Source organism: Canis lupus, chromosome 6 (genome assembly GCF_011100685.1).
Source record: "Canis lupus familiaris isolate Mischka breed German Shepherd chromosome 6, alternate assembly UU_Cfam_GSD_1.0, whole genome shotgun sequence".
Classification (NCBI taxonomy): Eukaryota; Metazoa; Chordata; class Mammalia; order Carnivora; family Canidae; genus Canis; species Canis lupus.
The window spans coordinates 55319663-55328567 of NC_049227.1; the positions used below are offsets into that span (position 1 = coordinate 55319663).

The 8905-nt window shown below is 42.1% G+C and overlaps 1 long non-coding RNA gene and 1 pseudogene across 1 annotated transcript; both read left to right on the forward strand.

Annotated features, from left to right (window-relative positions):
* The first annotated feature begins 1783 nt into the window (after positions 1 to 1783).
* LOC119863946 lies at positions 1784 to 5986 on the forward strand. The gene is made up of 2 exons (XR_005360425.1): positions 1784 to 3907; positions 5698 to 5986. It is a non-coding gene; the product is annotated as an uncharacterized LOC119863946 (long non-coding RNA).
* Positions 5987 to 6128: 142 nt separating this feature from the next.
* On the forward strand, positions 6129 to 8626 carry LOC111096479 (annotated as a pseudogene).
* Positions 8627 to 8905: the final 279 nt, after the last annotated feature.

An 8905-nucleotide genomic window follows, 5' to 3' on the forward strand; every position in this document is an offset into this window, starting at 1 on the left:
ATACACCACAAAGAGTAACCTTTACTGCATGCAATTTGAAAAATAAATCAGGATGCTGGGGGATCCCAAGATGGAATGAAGACCAACTATGACAAATAAATCTAAGTGTATGAGAAAGTATGACATAACTATGGGGTAGTGGAAGGAATAGTTAACCTAAGTAATTTTTATTGGAAACTGTAAAATTGAAGACAAAAAGAACTGACGAAAACACCATAGTCTACTTGGTAACTATGTTTCACATGAGAGGACAGGTTAGCAATTCTTATACTGCTTTACAAAGGATACCACCATTGAACAAATGGGTAAATAAATTACAAATAATGGAAGTCCTGTTTATTGGTGTCAGACAAAGTAAATGACAAATAAGCAAAGATGTTGGGCACCTGGGTGGCTCAGTCGGTAAAGCATCTGCCTTTGGTTCAGGTCATGATCCCAAAGTCCTGGGATCAAGCCCCGCATCAGGAAGCCTGCTTCTCCTTCTGCCCCTGCACCCCTACTATGCTTGCTCTGTCCCTCTAGTGCTCTCTCTCTCTCACTCTCTCAAATAAATAAAATCTTAAAAAAAAAAAAAAACAACAAATAGCAAAGATGGGAAGGCTAGAATGAACCCTGTGGAGTTGGAAGAGTCAAAGATATCAGTATGAACCCACGTAAATAGATAGATGGTACAGAAATATAAAGAGCTTTCACTGGCCAAACTTGGAACAATTTGGAAAACAAAAGTACTAACAGTAGTATTCAATTACAATCCAAGAATAAAATAAGTATCCATTAGTCCATACTGATATAAATAAATGATTGAATAAATAAATGTAGAAGGAATAAGGGCAAGAAAAAATTATCATTTGAATACCACAGTAATAATTATTGTGGGCACGATTGTGGGATGAAACTTTAAGGAGGAACAGAGTACTTGCATAGCCTCCAAGTATCTTCCCCTCAAACACTTAATAAATGTTTTGGGGGTTTTAACACATGTTCAGAAATGTTTTGAAAAATCATCTATTTTCCCAGATCTCAAGTGTTAACTGGATTTAGTAAGTGACTTCTAAAGGATAGAATATGGAAAAGGAAAAAAAAAAAAAAGAAAGAAACAGTGATATTATAGAGGAGAAATCTAGCAGACAGATACCCCTTTAACCAAGTGATCAAAGTTTACAGCACCAGTAGCAAATTGATTAGTACAGGTTGATATCATGTTATCCTTGATATGATACAAATGAGAAAGGCATTTCATTTCTATGACATTCGAAAACACTCGCAACCTCAGTCTGGTCATTAGAAAACATCCCAAATTGAGGGACATTCTACAAAATATCTGGCTTGTGCTCCTCAAAAGTGTCACATTCATGAAAGACAAGGAAAGATTGAGAAACTGTCACAGTTTGGAGGAGACAAAAGAGATATGGTGACAAAATGCAGTGTGGTACTCTACAGAGCAGAAAAAAAGTATAAGTGGAAACTTGAAATTCCCATGAAGTCTAAAGTTTCGTGAATAGTGCTGTACCAATGTTAATTTCTTAGGTCTGTTAAAGGCACCTACTTACATGCGGTGTGATAACATTAGGGGAGCTGCATGAAAGCTCTCAAGGTGTATTGCTTTATTACACTTCATAAAGACTGTGTGTTTTACAAATTAAAGGCTTGTGGCAACCCTGCGTTGAGCAAATCCACTGGCCCCATTTTTCTTTTTCTTTTTTTTTTTTTTTAAGATTTTATTTATTTATTCATGAGAGACACAGGAAGAGAGAGGCAGAGACACAGGCAGAGGGAGAAGCAGGACAGACACAGGTAGCTGGACGCAGGACTCCATCCCAGGTCTCCAGAATCAGGCCCCAGGCCAAAGGCAGCGCTAAACCACTGAGCCACCTGGGCTACCCTGGCCCCATTTTTCAAATAGCATTTGTTCACTCTGTGTCTCTGTGTCACATTTTGGTGATTCTTACAATAGTTCAAATTTTTCATTATAATTCTATTTGTTACAGTGATCGGTGATCTTTGATGTTACTATTGCACTTGTTTGGGGGCACCACAAACTGAGCCCAAATTAAGATCGCCAACTTAATTGATAAATGTTGCTTGTGTTCTGAGTGCTCTAACAATGGGCCAGTCTTGCATCTCACTCCCTCCTCACAGGGCTCCCTGTTCCTTGAGGCACAAGGATTTTGAAATTAAGCCCATTAATAACCCTACAATGGCCTCCAAGTGTTCAAGTGAAGGGAAGAGTCACACATCTCTCACTTTAAGTCAAAAGCTAGAAACGCCTAAACTTAGTGAGGAAGGCATGTCAAAAGCTGAGATAGCCCAGTTAGCCAACTTGTGAAATGAATGCAAAGGAAAAGTTCTTGAAGGAAACTGAAAATGCTATTCCAGTGAACACATGAAGGATAAGAAAACAAAAAAACAGCCTTATTACTGATATGGAGGAAGTTTCAGGAGTCTAGATAGAAGATCAAACCAGCCACAATATTCCCTTAATCCAAAACCTAATCCAGAGAAGGACCCTAACTCTCTTCAATTCTGTGAAGCCTGAGAGAGGTGAGGAAGCTGCAGAAGAAAAGTTTGAAGCTAACAGAGGTTGGTTCATGAGGTTTAAGGAAAGAAGCCATCTCCATAAAATTAAAGTGCAAGGTGAAGCAGCAAGTGCTGGTGTAGAAGCTGCAATAAGTGATTCAGAAGATCTAGCTAAGATAATTCATGGTTACACTAAACAATGGATTTTCAACATATGTGAAACTATTAGAAGATGCCATGTAGGACTTTCATCACTAGAGTGGAGATGCCACAGCCTGGTTTCAAAGGACAGGCTGACTCTCTGGTTTGGGGCTGATGCAGCTGGTGACTTTAAGTTAAGCCACTGCTCACTTATTCTGAAAACCCTGGGCCTTAAGTATTATGCTAAATTCACTCTGTCTGTGCTCTGTAAATAGAACAACAAAGCCTGAATGACAGCACATCTGTTTACAATATGGTTTACCAAATATTTTAAGCCCATTGTTGAGAACTACTGCTCAGAAAAAAATATTCCTTTCAAAATATTGCTGCTCATTGACAAACCCAAGAGATCTGATGGAGATGTACAGCAAGATTAATGTCTAATACAACATTCATTCTATAGCCCATGGATCAAGGAGTAATTTTCACTTTCAAGTCTTACTATGTAAGAAATACATTTCATAAGATTATAGTTGCCAGAGACAGTGATTCTTTGAAGGAACCTGGGCAAGATCCATTGAAAACCTTCTAGAAAGGATTCACCATTAAGAACATTCATGACTCTTAGGAAGAAGTCAAAATATCAACATGAATGGAATTTGGAACAAGTTGGTTGCAGCCCTCATGGATGACCAGGAGGGGTTCAGGACTTCAGTGGGGGCAGTAACTGCAGATGTGGTGGAAACAGTGTGAGAACTAGAAGTGGAATCTGAACATGTGACTGACTGCAAACTCATGATAAACTTTCATGGATGAGGAGTTGCTGCTTATGGATGAGCAAAGACAGTGGTTTCCTGAGATGGAATCTGCTCCTGGTGAAGATCCTGTGAAGACTGTTTAACTGACAACAAAGATTTCGAATATTACGTACACTTAGTTGATAAAGCAGCAGCTGGTTTGAGAGGACTGACTCCAATTTTGAAACAAGTTCTACTTTGGGTAAAGTGTTATCAAATAGCACCACGTGCTACAGAGACATTGTGAAAGGAAGAGTCAATTGGTGCAGTAAACTTCATTGCTGTCTTATTTTAAGAAATTGCCACAGCTGCCTCAGTCTTCAGCAACCACTCTCAACAGTCAACAGCCATCAACATCAAGGCAAGACTCTCCACCAGCAAAAGATTACAACTCACTGGTAGCTCAGACGACTGGTTGGCATTTTTTAGCAATAAAGTATTTTTTAATTAAGGTATGTACATTCTCTTTTTTAAACATAATGCTATTGCACACTTAATAGACTGCAGTATAGCGTAAACACAACTGTTATATGCACTAGGAAACCAAAACATTCATTTGACTTGCTTTACTGTGATATTTGCTTTATTGTGGTAGGTCCAGAACAAAACCTGCAGAATCTCCAAGACAGGTCTATAAAAGAATTCTCTGTACTATCTTTGAAACTTATCTCTGTGCTATCTTTGCATTTTATCTGTGTACTATCTTTGAAACATCTGTAAATCTAAATTGCTTCTCCAAAAAAGTTGAGAAAAATGTTAGGATAAGATGCATTCAGTGTTGCAATTAAAAATATGTGTGCCGGGATCCCTGGGTGGTGCAGCGGTTTGGCGCCTGCCTTTGGCCCAGGGCGCGATTCTGGAGACCCAGGATCGAATCCCACATCGGGCTCCCGGTGCATGGAGCCTGCTTCTCCCTCTGCCTATGTCTCTGCCTCTCTCTCTCTGTGTGTGACTATCATAAATAAATAAAAATTTAAAAAAAAAATATGTGTGCCTACTCAGGAACTCTATTGTTGTTGCATCCAGAGATCAAGAAAGAGACTAGCATATAGAAAAAGAGAGAGAGAGAGAGAGAGACTAGCCTAAATAAATCCTAAAATAAAGAATTATAGATGATTATACTCTTTTTTTCTTGAAATATCAGCCAAGAACATCTTGACCCTATCAACAAAGCCTGGGCACATACCTTGTGCATCATGTAGACTAGAACTCATTATTTTGTCATTAGTTTGCTCTTCATATCTCTAAAAGAATCTGAAGAGATCATCTAGTCCCAGGCTGAGGAACTGTTTCATTACCATCCAGGCCCATAGATCCATGGAAAACATTAGCATTAGTACAAAGCGACTTAATGCCATTTCAGTTGTTAGAGTGTTTTTTCCCCAGATATAGAAACGCATAACATATTTGTGTGACTTTCAAATTAAGAAGACTTTACATAAAATTGTTCCATAAACATGGGAAAAAAAAACACAAAATCTGTATCCATATTAGGAAAAGCTTAAGTATTTAGAAGGAATGGAGAGAAGGAGGAGGAGGCACTGACTTCATGGCTAAACCTGCCATGATGTCCTAGACAGTGAGCCTGGCTGAGGTGTTTATGGGAAGCAGCCCTGCATGAGAAGCATCTGAGAATAACTACAGTGTCCTCGTGGAGGCTGAGTGTCAGTGTTTGGGACTGAGATTTTGCTGTCAGGTCCAAGTGGTGAAAAAGGAAAAACCACGTAACAACTAGAATTTCTGTTGCCACCCTAGCCCTGTGAGGGAGGGACTGTGATTAGCCTCAATTTATAACCGGGGAAATTGAAGCTTAGGGACAGTAAGGAACTTGCCCCAGGTCTCACAGCTGGTGACTGGGGAAGCCAACACTGGGACCTAGGTTTATAAGACTTCAGGGTTCTTAGCCACCACACAAAATGAATCAACTCTGAAGAGACACAGGAACCATGAAGAGAAAGAAGAGATTGGCAGGAATAAACCATGAGAAAGTTTAGCATTGGCCTCAAGTACCTGAGATTCACTGTTAATGGTTGCTGGTGGTGTTTCCAGGTTTACAGACCCAACATTGGAGCAAACAAGGAAATAGCAGTAGAGACAGAGATATAAGTGTTCTCTCTCTCTCTCCCTCTGCCTCACACACACACACACACACAGAGAGAGAGAGAGAGAAATATTAGGCTCACAGAGGAAATGAAATTGGAGCCACTGCATGTTACCATTCACAGCCATGTCTCTTCCGCAGGATTCCAGGGCCGGCCTTCTGTCTGGCTCGGCCCGCTGCAGGCCTGGAGCTCGGCAGAGTCAAGGCTGACAGGCTAGCGATCGGGAGCCCTTTCACCATGACAGCCTGGGGTATGGAAGTGATCTGCTGCTCCCACACCTGCCCACTAATGATGCCAAGATACATTCATCTCCCTGAGAGGGCTTTCCCGACTCTCCAGATCAGGTCGGGCCTGGTGCGCGCTTGGATATGACCACAGGGTTCTCCATGGCATGTTTTACTCTATGAATAAACGAACCATTTGAATGAAGTATCTGACTTCTGCCTTCCTCATTTCTACCCAAGCTCCATAAAGACAGGGATTTTTTTTTTTAAAACATCATATCTCTGGTTTTCAAAACGATAATAGAGCCACAATAATGCTCAATATTTATGGATTGACAGTGCGCTGCATGAGGATTGGGCTGCTTCCTGTCTATCTCCTCACTGTTGGAAGACGCTTGTCTCCTCCACCTTCTGTACTGTACCAGATAGAACAGGCTGGAGTTCTAACCACCACCTCACCTACCTTTTACTAAGTCCCTTCTCCGGGTCTGGATGCTACATTCCTCTAAAGACAGGCTATAGCATGCTGACCAAGACAGAGGTCTCTATAATCGAATCCTGGTGGTGAAGACAACTCAGCTCAGCAGCTCCTGGTTTGTCATTCTCTCCTTGCTACCCTGGTATCCAATTCTTTGTCGGCTCCATTTTCACCTGTGAACCATCTTCCTCCAGGGAGCTCCAGTTTGCCCCATGAAGCACACAAGTTATGAGTCACATAGCTGCTAAGGAGCCGGAGAAGCATACTGTGCTGGATATTGTCCAGATTAGACAGTATCAGCAATGTTTTATACTAATTAATTGTTTCTTTTTCTTTTTTAAAAAAGATCTACAGTTTTATGTGAAGAGCACTGGTGGTGGGTGGCTAAGGTCTTAGGTTTCAGGTGAGAATATAACTGAATTGGTAATACCTGGGGAGGCTATACTGGCTGATGGGACTGCCGGTGTGTAACCTGCTTGTGGGAAATGAATTTTTCACCTAGAAAAAAAAAGAATCATAGTGGACACCGATGGGGAAGAAGGACAGAGGGTTGACAGAGGACAGGGTTTTTTATTTTTACTCTTTTATTTTACTCTTTCAGATCCATTCACCATCTTTTCACACTCTGCTCTGTGCCCCCAAGATCCTGACTTTTATCAACAGCATTAACCAGGTTTCCAGCTGGGTTTGGCCAACGGGAAGGACTGGCAGGAGACTGGAAACTGGGAGGTCAGAGAAAGACTGCTGCGTTGATTCTCTTGATGGCCTCTGCAGTGACAGGTTATGCTTTCCTACACCAAAGGCCACAGCTCCTGCTGGCTCTCTCCTACTACTGTGCACTCACTGGTTTCAGCCATCCCTCTCTCTTGTCCTCCCCAGTTTAGACAGCAGGCTTCCTGCAGCTGCTAGCCCTATGGTATCCCTTCAGCTTTTATAGTTTCCCTTTATCTTGTCACACCACTGTAAGTTGCAATTTCATTAAAATTTCTCTAACCACCTTTTCGAGGTACCCCCTCTTTCTGTTCTGCATCCTCTTTACACAAAGACTCAGGCTGATGCAACATCCATCATCTCACACATTGCACCTCACCAGGGCAGGAGGAAAGAAGCAGAGCCAACCATGCCCTGACTTTTAAAGGCTTCCACTTGCAACGGACACAGGCCATTTCCACTCACATCCATTGGGCGACGCCACGGTTGACGTCAGGAGGGTGGAGAAACAGAATTCTATCAAATGCTTCTTAGGAGAAAGACTGCAGAACAGCGCTGCACGGCATCACAGGCCAATTCTGCTACCCCGTTCAGCCCCTACTGCCCTCCAGGAATCTCAACACCATCGCCTATTATAGTGAAACCTATTTCTGTCGAGATTAAAAAAAAAAAAATTACCCGCGACTTCATGTTAGCGCCCAGGGGAAGGAGAAGTGCTTCCAGCAGCGGGAGCGGTGCGGGGAAGGGGTCTGGGCCCGGGGAGGGTGGGGGCCCCTGAGGACACCTTGCTCTTTCCAGTTAAGACGCAGGAATCCCAGCAAACACAGAGGCATTGTGACCTTCATTCCTCAACTCTGCTATCAGCTCAGCCCCGAGGACACTGCTTGCCTCCTTACAAAGAAACCAATCGAGACTCTTTTTTTTTTTTACGATTTTTTTTTTTTTTTTTTTTTTTTTTTTGACAGAGCATAAGCAGGGGGAGCAGCAGGCAGGGAGAAGCAGGCTCCCCCAGAGCAGGGAGCCGGAGGCGGGGCTCCATCCCAGGACCCTGGGATCATGACCGGAGCCCCAGGCAGGTGCACAAGGGACTGAGCCACCCAGGCACACTCCCCGCACCTCCCCCCAAAGGGAGACTCTGAAGCCCTTTCGGGTGCTTGAAGAGGAAGGGGAACTGCAGCATAGGATTTTAATTTGGGGAAAATTAAATGACCTGGTGAAAGAACGGATCTGAGAAATCAGTGAATGCAAGAATCTTCCACAGTCTGTAATTGAAAATGTTGGAGGAACAATTTTTACATTGGGATCTTCTAGATTAAGAGTATATACAAAAGGTTGTTGAAGAGGCATCACACTGAGTTTTGATGGGATAGAGGTTGGTATTTTGTTTGCAAGTTTAGCACTACAGACTATTCCAGAAGACTTGGATTTGTGAGACAACAATCTGCTTCAGAATTTAAGCAGAAGTAGTCTTAATGGCTGCAGGGTAACAGATGAAACTTTACATATGGTACCAAACATTGACAATTTTAGTTGTCTCTCAGCGCTATTAAACTGGGGGCAAAATGCCATAACATCTATTACAATATATTAGGTTTCCTTGGAGGTGTTTTCTGTCTTTACTTAAATGCAATAGCATCAAGTCTTATACATAAATAAATTTTTCTTGGTATTTTTTAAATGATATGTGTTTGGATTATATTAAAATAAAATTGCTATCAAAAAATAAGATAAAATAAAATAAAATAAAATTGCTATCATAAATTAAAAAAAAAAAAAAAAGGAGGGGGGGATCCCTGGGTGGCGCAGCGGTTTGGCACCTGCCTTTGGCCCAGGGCGCGATCCTGGAGACCCGGGATTGAATCCCACATCGGGCTCCCGGTGCATGGAGCCTGCTTCTCCCTCTGCCTGTGTCTCTGCCTTTCTCTCTCTCTCTCT